At 45.3% G+C, this 13,096-nt stretch overlaps 1 protein-coding gene across 1 annotated transcript in view; it reads left to right on the top strand.

Annotated features, from left to right (window-relative positions):
* Window positions 1–13,096, top strand: part of OPCML (opioid binding protein/cell adhesion molecule like) — a 729,650-nt gene that overhangs the window by 198,996 nt on the left and 517,558 nt on the right. The window lies entirely within an intron of this gene.

Below are 13,096 nucleotides of genomic sequence, written 5' to 3'. Positions count from 1 at the left end.
AAATTTCTTGTCCTGAATCAGGATGAAATTTCAAATATCAGATTTTTTTTCCCCATAAACTGAAAAAAAAAAAAAGATTTGCTCTTTTTTCTCTATTTTTAAACCTTTTTCCAGCTAAATTTCAGAACTCAAAGCTGTTTTGAGACGAGAAACCCAAACTTCATTTTGAAAATGTCAACAATTTAGAAACTTTTGTTCAGCTTTTTTTGGGTCTGGATTTTTTTAAAAATCGATTCATTCCCATTCCCAGTTTTGACAAATCAGCATTTTTGATGGAAAAAAATGTTTCTGTTGTAAAATTCCCAACTAGCTCTAGTCAAGACACATCAGCAGCATGCAGTGAGCCTAATAGGTATTGCATATTGCTACACTGAAGCCAATGCAATGACTCCCATTGACTTCAATAGATTTTGGACCAGGCTATGATTATCTTCCACCAAGCCTATGGGGTTGTCTTTGCCACCTCTCGCACCTTGGCTTTCGACTCAGTACCACTGCTCTTCTTGTTTGGGTAATTTGTTTGCCACACGAGGACATAATAGTTCAAAGCCATTTCTATCAGACTCAAGAACCTAGAAGCAACAGTGTCAACAACATGGCAGCATTAAAAAGCTCAAAAGAGGTCGAGTTGATGGGTGTCACTCCCGGAAAGCTCTTTGTCAGCATCCATCTTAGGTCACAGACCTACAGAGGGCTCTGCTTTGTCGTAATGGTTGAATAGGATTCTCCAGCTAAAACAAAGAAGGAACAAAAGCCCATGTGTTGACCTTGCAAATCTATCACAATCTTTGCAGGAGGAAATGTCACACAATTTTTGGCAACTTTATACACTGTTTGTGACTTTATTGATATAAACTGGGACTATAATAGAACATGGTTTGCAACCAAGGTCCTGTAGTGGCACCAAATCTTATGTAAAGGGGGTCATATAAGGTATCTAAGACCAGGTTATGGGTTGCTGGTTATGATTATACTGTCTATAGTATGTATCATTTTGTAGTTGAAGTTATAAGTATTGGCTCTGTACTGTCTGTATTTTGTATTTGTGCTCTGCTTCTGGGTGACACCCCAGACAAGTTGGTGTTAGCTCTGCCTCGCCTGCTTGATGGCCCATTAAGGACCATCAGCTACACAATTGACCCATTGACAGGAGGCAGATACACCTTGTAACTCAGCAGGGTGTGCAGGGACTTGCCCATGTGACTCCAGACTCCATTTTGCTGTAATTTTCCACAGTAAGAACAAAGAGATTCTTACACCTGGAAGAGCCTATATAAGGCAAATGCCTCATCTCCATCTTGTCTTCAATCCTGCTTCCTATGTCTGGAGGGATTTTGCTACAAACTGAAGCTCTACACAAGGGACTGATGACCCATCCGAGCAGGGGATGTTCTCCAGAGACTTGATTTGAACCTGCAGTTTACTTCATCACTGCTACAAGCCTAAACTAAGAACTTTGCCATTACTGTATGTAACCGATTCCATTTAACCAATTCTAGCTCTCATCTCTACCTTTTTCCCTTTATGAATAAACCTTTAGATTTTAGATTCTAGATGATTGGCAACAGCGTGATTTGTGGGTAAGCTCTGATGTGTATATTGACCTGGGTCTGGGACTTGGTCCTTTGGGATCGAGAGAATCTTTTTCTTTTATTGGGGTGTTGGTTTTCATAACCATTCATCCCCAGGACGAGTGGCACTGGTGGTGATACTGGGAGACTGGAGTGTCTAAGGAAATTGCTTGTGTGACTTGTGGTTAGCCAGTGGGGTGAAACCAAAGTCATTTTTGTCTGGCTGGTTTGGTTTGCCTTAGAGGTGGAAAAACCCCAGCCTAGGGCTGTAACTACCCTATTGAAGCAATTGGTCCTGAACTGGCACTCTCAGTTGGGTCCCGCCAGAACTGTATCGTCACACTGGTCATAGTTTCTCTCACTCCACCCTGATCATAGAGTCATTTGGAGAATACATGAACAACTGGTCATTGTTTTGCAACAGAGGTTCTCAAACTGGAGGGAGTCCCTTCGTGAGGGGCCACGGAACATATTCTGGGTGCATGAGAGAAGCTTTAGGGGAAAAATAACTTACTGCACACATTTTACCTGCAGCAATGAATAACTAGCAATGAATAACTTACACAACGCACAGTCAGTCTGTGAACTTGTTGTCAGAGGATGTTGAGAAGGCCAAGACTATAACAGGGTTAAAAAAAGACCTAGATAAATTCAAACTCGATAGACTAGGTCCATCAATGGCTATTAGCCAGGATGGAAAGGGATGGTGTCCCTAGCCTCTGTTTGCCAGAAGCTGGGAATGAGTGATCTGAAATGGATCATTGCCTCTGGGGCACCTGGCATTGGCCACTGTCAAAAGATAGGATACTGGGCTAGTCGGACCTTTGATCTGAGCCAGGATGGCCTTTCTTATGTTCTTATCTCCTTAGCAAAGCTGATTCCTCCAGACATATCAAGTCCTCAGATGGCACTGTGTGTTTAATGGTGCTATGCCTTTTGATGGATTTCTGTTAAGCTTGCATAGCATTATACAAATCTATTTACTACGATGCAATGTGCACACTTAATTGTAAGCATCAACCACAATTGTAGTTTTACGTTTGCTCTTACTACGGTGGATTGTTTTCTGTTTGAATCAATGCCTTACTGATTTAATATTTAGTGAAAGTTGCATTTTTTTAAATCAGTATAGGTACTTGGGTGGCAGGAGGGGGAACATAAACTACTACAGACACAAAGAAGGGGGAGCACGATCAAATAAGCTTGGGAACCACTGTTTTATAGGCATTTGTTAGAGCTATGTGCAATGGTCACATTAAAACCTGATGATCAGCTTCATTTGGCTTCAGGTTTGCTTTGAACCAAAGGTTCCATAAACCGTTTTTAATGAGCATGGGAAATGCCGCCCACACTGTTGGGATCCAGATTCTTCTCAAGTTCAAAGAATTCGGGGTAGGGCATATCTCCAGAAACTAGCTCCCGTTTCAAGCAAACTTGAGCCCAGTGTAGAATAAAAAGGGGTTGATTTGTGGTTTAGTGTCAAAATCGTGCAACGTATATGGGTTTCCTCAAGGTTTATATGTGAATCTAGGTGGAGCTTTGTTGTTTTGGCTGAATTTTGCCTTCATTTTTGGATTCTGTAACTCCTGAGGCATTCTGTGCCCCAAAATTAAAAATTCTGCACCACAAAGTTAAAAATTCTGCGTACAATATTTTAAAATTCTGCAAAATTTTGCAAATTTTATTTGTGAAATAAATGTGGAGACACCAGCATGGCATTGGGGAGCACAGGCCACCGGCTGCACAGTGTTGGGAGATCACTGTTCAGCTCTCATCAGGGACCCGGACTTAGAAGTGAAGCTGCATCCAACCCTGTCACAGTGCAAGGACTAGGCCTGCCTCTCCCTGCCAGGTGCACAGGCAGACTCTTAGTGTTGGGGATCCAGATGTGGGCTGAGAGGGCTCTGTGTGGGGCAATCTGGAAGTGGGCAGCTCAGTGGGGGATCTGGATGTGGAGGGATCGGTATGAACAGGGGCTTATTCTGGGGGTCCAGGTGAAGGTGGTTGGGGATCAACAGGGGGGTCTGGGTGTGGGGGACTCTGTGGGATGGGGAACCATGTGCAGCTGGTTGAGGTTCGGTAGGGTGGGGATTGGGATGCAGGTGGCTTGTCGGGGTGGTCCAGGTGCAAGGCAGTGGGGCTCATCAAAGGGGTCTGAGTGCAGGGGGCATGAGGCTTGGAAGGAAGGTCTGGACATGAGGAGGTCTGGATGCAAGGGGGTTGGGTGGATGAAGGAGCAGCTCCCTATACAGTGTTCCCTCCCCCTGCAGCTGAAAAGCAATGGGTGCAGGAAGCAGGGGTGGGGGAAGGGATGGGGAGAGGTTGCAGCGCTTCCTACAGCCGGGAGAGAAATCTGGGGTTGCATCTGACATAGTCCCGGATGCTGTGCAGGGCAAGAGGAAATCCTTTCCTCTCCAACCCAGCCAGCACAAGCAGCTGAGCCCGGCGCAGCATAGGAGCCACCAGCCAGGTCTTCTCCAGTCCCGCCTTTGACCCACAGTGATTTACCTCTCTTCAGGCTGCACTGGGCACTCAAAACATACTACTGGAGAGGGTTGTATGACCGCTCTTGTGGCTTCCCTTTGCTTCGCTGTCAGAAAGTCATTTTTCTGTGGGGAAGCAAAGAAATCTACAAGGGGCATAAATTCTGTGCATGTGCAGTGGCGCAGAATTCCCCTGGGAGTAATTCCATCAATGCAGAGAAAGTGAGAGTGTGCAGTGCTATGAACCAAAGCCAAAGGAAATGTCTGTCTGAATCCAAAAGAAAGAGCATCAAGCTATTGGCTCAATAGTGTTTACATAGACAGAGATGAATATTTCTTTCCACTGCAAGAATTACCAGGTGAAATTCTATGGCCTGGGTTATGCAGAAGGTCAGAGTAGATGACAATGGAGCTCCCTTCTGGCTTTAAATATTTTCAAGTTTCATGCTGCTCTGCAAATGTGGTGAACCCATTTTTTTGAGTTTTCTTTTTGTGGTTGGCCAAAACTGTTTACCCCAGAGAAGAAAATAATTTGCTAAATTGACATTTGCAAAAACTTTATTACAACTCTTCCGCTGCCCCTTCACTTTTTTGAGGAGGAACCAGACATCAAGTTGATTAATTTCATTTTGTCATTAGCACCTTCAGTGCAACTCTACCCTTTAAAATGGGCTGGAGGATCACAGGGACGATGGGTCAGGAGAGACCCCCAAAGAGATTTCTTGAGGTAGATGAATGGAACAAGGAAGGTTTACAGGCACATTTGCAGAGTCAGGATGGAAAGTTCGCTGGATTAAGTGTAATTCAGTTGAATCCTCCCTGGACAGTATAAATCAAATGTTAATTACCAGTATTTTTATGACTGTATTTATGTTTTATGGAACCATCTGGGCCCATTGAAGTTTTGAAAGTCAGCTTAGTTTATGTAGAGGTTCCCAAAAGCTGGGAAGAAGAAAGCTCCATTGCAAGAGAAGTGGTGTGAGCTAAGGGAGAAAAGCATATTTGGTTGGAAACAGAACTTCGATGGGTCTCTGACATGGATATGCAAAGTAATAATGGAAAAATCGAGTAAACCTCTTTTCATCTTGTGGGCTAGTGGTAACTGGGCTCAGCGTGTTGTGTCCCCCCGTTTATATCTGTAATGCTTATGTCCAGCGAATCACCTTCACCTCTGGGATTATCCAGAGAAAAGGGGACTTTGCTAACTTGTTATGGAATCAGTGGTGACAGCTTGAAAAATGGCTGACCAAGAGCACAGAAGCCCTTCCCGGGCAGCTGGTGTAATGAGTCGCTCCAGGACATCATTGTCTCCAGCCAATCCTGTCCGTGGTGACCTCTCAGCGAAGTGCACACATTGCACCGTGCCTGCAAACTACCTAATATTCCTCCCCTCCTCCTGCTGCTATTCAGTTTCTGTGGAGCCCAACTAAATTGCATCTATGACAGACAGAGCTTAAGGAGCCAAGACCTGGGAACTGGGCAACCTTGTTGCTTGGACTGATGTCCCCATGATACCTCTCATTTACTGAAGTTGCTGGTTCCAGCCCAGATCAAGCAGCAGCTGTAAAGTTATCAAAAATTGGACCTTACACTCCCCATTTCAATGTTCTCTTGTTTGGACAAGGATCCCACACACTTATTCCAATCTTCTCCTTCCCACTTGCTCCCATTCCAAAGCTACTGGCCTGGAAAGCTAGAGCTGAGTATTGTAGATTGACTAAATTGTCTCCAGCTTGATAATGTTGATGGCTTTCCCAGACTAAGCTGGCCTGACTTTCCATTAGGACTTTAATAGCCGTCTCAGGGCTGTTTGGCTAGATGTCAGCCCCACCAATCAATCTGAATGACCAGGCATGACAAAGGTTATCATGCTAATATTCCACTTTTATGTGAGTTCCTTGATGCTGTGGGGATGAGAGAGAATGTGTGTGTGTGTTTTTTGTTTTTTTAGCGAGAGCCTCAGGTTTCTTAATAAGCTGACAATAGAAACATCTTTTTTTCTTCTGCAAACAAAACGTGCTCTTCATAACTGGATCCAATGGTCCCCTGCAGGTTTGAAGGATACAAAACAAAACTCATATTGATTCTGCCAGAGAATTGCAGTTATGTTTCCTCTATAAACATTCCCACGGCACCACATACATCTGCGATTCCCATACTCCTCTAACACCTCCCCACCTCCCCGCATGCCATAATAAGACAATGCCCCTTCCACCCAACAGGTCTGTGAGTAGGAATTAAAGCTTGCCCAGCACTTTGAGAAGCAAAGAGGAAAGCTTCCACAGAGCTGCCAAGTGTTACCCTAGTTATTCAAGGGTGGAGGTTTGGAATCCACGAACACAGAGACTGTCTCCTTTGGAGGATGCACCAGAAACTCCTCCAGGGGAGTATCACTTTGCCACAGAGTTGGAAGGAGGGTGAGCAAATGCTTACGTTTCACAGACCTGACATGGGCTGCATGCAAGGAAGATTCAGGCACGCGAGGGGTATTGTCTCACCTCTTCGTGCTGTGCAGTAATGCCATCGCCTTGTTTGTGACATTGTCACTTTTGGGTGCGGGGCATGGCATGGCATTGTACCCTGGGCAGATACCCATGGGGAATGGAGGCCCGTTTGTACTGCTCGTGAGACGCACTGCCACACTGAGCTGGGTATTGGCTGTGTGAAGCGGGGGAGCCCTCCTGGGTTTAGAATGCAGGCCCCATTTCTGGTCATTCCACCCCTCAGCCTGCCCCCGGCTCTTTCCACAGTGACAGAGCATTGCATCTGCTGCCGGATGAGCAGACGCTAGCAAGGGTCTAACTGGCATGTGGATGACCAATGTCAATCAGTGCAGGGGACAAATGCCTGGCTTGCCCTAATTTCAGGGAGGCTAAACCCCAAGCAGAAAGGAGGCTTTGTTCTAGGGGGATTTGCTAGTTAGGACTCCACATTGCGAATGCATAGGAGTGTCAGGCATGCAAGATGGTTCGGGAAGCTGGGCATAAGGTCAGGGAACTTATCATTATGTGCCTGTGTACTGTAAGCCCATGACCTTCCAGCTACTCCCTCCTCCTTTGAGAGCCTCTGTCATCACCCCCCTCCACCCCTGACTTTCTGGCCTTTGGGATCTGCGTCAGCAGCTTCCTCCTCCTTAGCATGGTTTTGTTGAGTGTCCCAGTGCCCAGTGCTGCACGCAGCTGGGAACCAAACCTGTGCCTGTGTCCAGTCTCTAGGCAGGGAGGGATGCAAGTTTCTCCAGGCCAAACTGGCAGGAGCCCCGCTGAGCTTGTCTCATTTCAAAGCTGCTCTCTGTACATCTCCCACATGCTGAGTTGGGGGCTTAGTAGTTACAGACTGAAATCCTATCAGAACTGGCTTGCTCCTTTACCCTTTCTGAGGCGGATAATTGAGTGCTGTGGGGTGAGTCTTTCAGACGAGACCTTGCAAAGCAAGGGCATGTCTACCCTGGGTTAGACAGACTCTGTGACATTTTTCATAATGGCAGAAGATTTGCCCTGTTCTTCTTGGACAACATTTTCTCCCCTTCATCCTTTCACTCTTGTGCTGCTCTCTGTGGGCTGGTGGGTTTCCTCTAACACCGTGGCTGACTCTGTGTGTATTAGATTTGAGCAAATAATTCATGCTGAGCAATTTATTAATATAATAATAAATTCAGGTTGGGGAATGTCCATAGCCAGGTTGCTGTTTCCTTAAAAGTATTCCTTATTGGAAATGACTCGAGGAAGATATATGCATATTGTGAACTTTTTAACAGTTAGAGTTAACTGCGAACGGTTCTTAATTCACTCTGCAAGATGTGTTGGCTAATTTGGATTGGCCATACAAGTCACATGGCATTATTTCTGCCACCTGACTGGATAAGTGTACAAGCCTTCCCAGTGCAAAGTGCTACCGTTTGCCAGTGTAAAATGTGGTGTTCCCAAGCACTCTCACACATGGCTCTGAAATGGACTTCCCGAGCATGGGCAGGGATTGTTCCTACCATTGTAGACTGTAAGCCCAGAAGGGGACGTGAATGGGAGGGTAGCAAATTCATTTAAAATCCCAGCCCAAGAGGCTGTTTGCTCAGCTCTTGCATCTCAAGTGCTTGAGGATCTGTGGCTGAGAGAGAGGAACTAAATCCATGTCTAGTGCGGAGATGCTCTGCGTAGGCGTAGATTTCTTTATCCGATTCCCCCAAACTTCCACCCATAAGGACCCAGGGGAACGGGAGCTCTTATTATTCTTTGAAGTGGCTCCCAGCTGCTCCTTTTCTTCCTGTCATCTCACAGCCCATTTCTGATTAATGACTGTCTGTCCAGTCGAGCATTTCCCCTCTCCTCTGCCTTCTTTTCTTGCTTGTGGGTTTTCAGATTTTTTTTTTAAATTTACACCCACAAATTGCTGATCGAAATGTTCAAAATAAATTATGCTGAATAACTGATGAAGACAGCTGCATAATTTATGAGGCCACAGGCCGAGTCAAAGCCATGTGTGCACTTCCTCCAGTTCCCGTCCCCATGCTGTGACATGGCCTTTCTTCAGACAGAGCCATGGCATTGGTACTGTGTGGGTTTCATGGACCTTGGCTTTCAGGAAGCGTGGTTGCTCAGTTCCCGGATGCCATTTAAATCTCTCAAAGACTGAAAGCAGCTGCTTCACGTTACCGAGTTATACATGTAGGGTATTCTGGATAGCTTAGGTCCTTGCACTTAACCACCAGGCCCTACACTCCTTTCTGGGAGTCCAGGGGTCCTATTTCTCCAAGCATTGTGCTAGATGCCATGTAACTCCCCTGCCAGCACCAAACATAGAAGCTACGATTCCTTTAGCTAGGTCTAGATGGGAACGGCCTGTTCCTGCTGCTGCTATGTGTAGGGACTACCCTGTTTCTCACCATCTAATTCTGATTGTGTTTTATTAAACACCCTGTTTCACTTTGTGCTCTCTGGCCCTGCTGACTCACCCTCCCTCCCTCATTCAATATGTAAAATCCTCCCTAAGATTCTTTAAGAAGCCCATTGGCTTCTTCAGTCTCTACCCAGAGACTCCCTTTCATGCTGGTGTGTTTCTTGCCCAGCTGGGGAACATTGCTGCAGGGAGATGATTCAAGAGCACGAACTCCCAGCTAGTAAGTCCTGACTGGCATGCAACCGAAGAGGCAAGCGGCTTGTGCTCAGCTCAGGAGAGCCGGTCCCCGTTTGCCACGGCAGAGATAATGAGGTTTATTTAGCCAACCTGTGACTTTCGCTTCTCTCTGCTGGAGATGGGTGGACAGTTTGGTGGGGGATTAAGTCTTTTGTCCTCTAATAATAACCTGTTGGAGTTCTGGAGCACCACTAGAACACACTCTCTCCCAGAATTGGGAACAGAACTTGGAGTCCTGACACCAGTTCTTTTTCTAACCACTACATTCATCTTCAGCTCTTTCTCCTCCTCTCAGCTATAGCTCCCCCTTCTCCCCTTCCCGGATAAAATAGGGCCCCCTCTATTTTCCGTGACCCATTCCCTGTATGAAGCACCACCGCACCAGCCCCGGCCATTGGTTTACAGAGGTGTCTAGGGTGAAGTCCTTTGTATCTCCCCACCCCACTCCTCGTGTATTGTTTTTATATAAGCAGACACACATCCACCCTTCTAGCACAGTGGGATCCTGATCTATGACCAGACCCTCTACACACTGCTGCAGTACAAATAATTATTAACAGCAAGGTGGGGTTCAGATGTGGCTTTTGAAAATAGAGCGCACCCTGTGTTCACACCTGCTCTGCATGCCCAGAACAAGGTCCTAGTGGGATCCAGTTGGTCTAGGAAGAGACTCTGCTGAGATGGTGCTGAAACTGGAATCGGTCAGGCAGCCCAGCTTCATTGGCTGGCTTTGCAGAGTTCTGTAAGGGGAATGCAGTGATCCAGGTGTCTGGTGATTCTACTTTAGCATATCTGGTAGGTGCCTGCATTTTTTTGGAAAAGGAGGAGATGACGTCTATCCTGGCTGTTGCCATGAATTTCCCAGTAGCTGTGGTGCTCAGCACAATGACAACCAGCAGTTCCTGGATATGTGTCAATATTTAACCAGTGGAATGAAGTATTATTAGAACTGTGACCCCCTCCTTTTAGCATTTAATATCATATAACAAGTAGGGCCGTAGGGTCATGAGTAGGTACTCTGTTTCTCTGTCTTTTCCCTGCTGCTCTGGGATCATGCTTCACCACCAAGCATCATGTAGCATGCATAGCATAGGGCATTCATTGGAAGGAGATCTAGAGGGAGGGTTTAATCAGCAATAATCACATAAAGACCAAATCCAGTACCCAGAAAGTCCAGAGCTTTTTCTTTTGTTCAGTCTTCTATCTATCTATCTATCTATCTATCTATCTATCTATCTATCTATCTATCTATCTATCTATCTATCTATCTATCTATCTATCTACCCTCTCTTCCTCTTGAAGTATTCTCTTTCTTTGTCTATGTATTTATTGATCTATCTTGTCTCTGTTCATTGATGTAACCTGTCTGATGTCTTAGGATTTTCTCCAGTACCTATTACTGTATGAAGTGCTGAATTTTGACTCTTTTCATCTTGTAATGCAACCTGGATAACAATATTACTTCTCATGAATCCCACCGACTCATGTTATAAATCAGGTACTTGTACACAGGGATCCATCTTTATATCAAAGACGTGGTTGACTCTGCAAAGAAAGAGGGAAGTGGGTGGAAGAAGGAAATGAGATAGAGTGAAGCAAAGAAAAGAGGATGGATATGTAGAGAGAGGGAGAGAGATCATTTTTCTCCATCCGAGTTTATTATCCTATCCATTTGCCTTCATTTTTTTCCCTGATGTCCTGTCCATCAGCCGCTAAAACCTAATTCTGTAAGAAATAAATAGGACTTCAGTAAATTAAGTGAAAAGGCTTCAGAGAACCCAATTACTCTCTGTCCCCTGGATGCTCGGGAATGGAGTTCATTTCCTGATAATGAACAAAACAGTGAGTGACAGCTTGGCAAAATGAGCCGTGTCTCGGAGCCGTCTTCATTTGCCAGACAAACACAGAAAGTGGTAGTGTTTTTTAATAGATACATACGTATATCCGCATGTGTGTGTATCTATAGAAGCTTTCCCTTGGGAGAGCCACACTTATTCCAATTCATCTTGGCACATGCTAAGCCCTGGTAAGGTTCCTGAGAGAAATCATGTTTATTATGAAAACCATTTGTTAATAAAAATTGGAGCAGCAGCTCATTTAAAAATGGTGACAATCATAGAGCATAAAGTTGCCCAAGCATTTCTATTCACACTCCCCTGGTTTCACTTGCTCAGAGCTCTTACCTTCCAGGTAGCAATTTTCCAGGCATGATCTGGGTGGAGGATTTTGGAAAATTTTGAGCAAAAATGTCTGAGCCCCGGGGTGTTTCTGGGCCCCACAAGAATGACTAGAAGGAGGCAGGAAAGGGAATGTGAAAGAATGAGTGGTTGGAGAAAATCTGGTGCTTAAGAGCCTAGAATTCAGGTCTAGGTTCAACCCCTGCTTCTATCCCAGGCAATTTGTGTGAGGATGGGAAAATTTCATTCCCATTCTGTTCCCCATCAATAAAAGTGGATAATAGTTAATTTATCCTATTCTTTGTATGCAGTTTGGGGCAGGGACTGTCTGTTACTCTGTGCATGCACAGGACCTCACACAATGAGGCCCTGATTTCAGTTGCTACTATAATATAATGAATGCTGATAAGTATAGGGAAGGAAAGTTCACCCTCTGTCATGATACAAGTGGAGAACCTGATGATACTAAAAGAGCCATTACATTCAAGGCTATTCTCCTCTGCTTCCTCCCCCACATAATTAGCCCATCGAACTCATTTGCACGAGATATTACTGAAGCAACCAGTTTTAATGGGGTTCAGATAAAGCATTAGGTCAGTGTATATCTAGATTAATAGGTTTTAAGGCAAGAAGAAACTACCAGTTCATTTTCTCTGTCATCTTCAGTACAACACAGACCATAGAACTGCACTCAGTTACTCCCGTGTGCAGCTTGTTGAGAATACTATGGATATCAGTTGTGTTTACACTAGCTAAAATAAAGATGCATAAGCTTGCCACATGAGTATATTATTAAGAAATGTTCTAACACGGGCTTTCTTGAACCTTCCTCTGGAGTATCAGGTGCCAGCCATGGTCAGAGACAGGGTACTGTGTTAGATGGACTAGTGGTTTGAGAAGTTCCTAGAGTATGCCCCTATTCCCTTGTGCACGTTCATTTGAAATAGGAATGGAAATCCCTATGTGTGGAAGGTCTTGGCCAACTGAGCCTGTGTGCAGACGTCCTCCTGGTGTGTAGCATAATAGCCGCATGAGAGAAGAAACCTGCAAATCTTTATTAGATGTGCTATCCAGCCAGGGAAAGGCAGCTGCTGCTGTACAGTGTGTTACTTTCCTATAATCAATAACAGGAAGGAGGGATTGTTGGGCAACCTGTTTCTTATTACGGGCACTTAGGCAGCACTCAGAATGACAAAGAGCATTAAGTCTTGTACCAACTGCAGAGAGCACATGTTCAACATGACCCTCGTATCTCAGGAAGGGAGCCTGCCAAATTCCCAGATGCTCCTCACAGTTAGCCTCTCGCTGAAGCCACAGGGCTGTGGGAAGCAAAACGGACAATCTTTTTAGCAAAGGTGAGGCTCCAGGCACAGACATGTGGACTGGGTACAGAATGAATTACCTGGTTTTAACCCTTTCCCCACCCTCCAAGAGCCACTGAGAGCTTTTTCAAAAGTGGGGATGAATCTTTCAACCAAGGGCAAGGAGAGGCCAGTAGACGTATGCAATAAAGTGGATATCACCCAGAGAAGTGAGAGGCTATGTGCTCTCAATGCAAAGCCCTGGGAGTCAGGACTCCTGGGGTTCTACTTCTGGCTCTGCCACCAATTCACTTGTTCACTGCTTAATTTTCTTCATAAGGTTAACCCTTGAACAGACCTGTGATCACGCTGTCACTCTGTCGTGCTCTTTGGCCACTCAGAACTTCACAGCAACAACAAGGCTAGAACTCAGA

Source organism: Gopherus flavomarginatus, chromosome 13, assembly GCF_025201925.1.
Source record: "Gopherus flavomarginatus isolate rGopFla2 chromosome 13, rGopFla2.mat.asm, whole genome shotgun sequence".
NCBI lineage: Eukaryota > Metazoa > Chordata > Testudines > Testudinidae > Gopherus > Gopherus flavomarginatus.
This window is presented reverse-complemented; position numbering and strand designations above follow the sequence as displayed.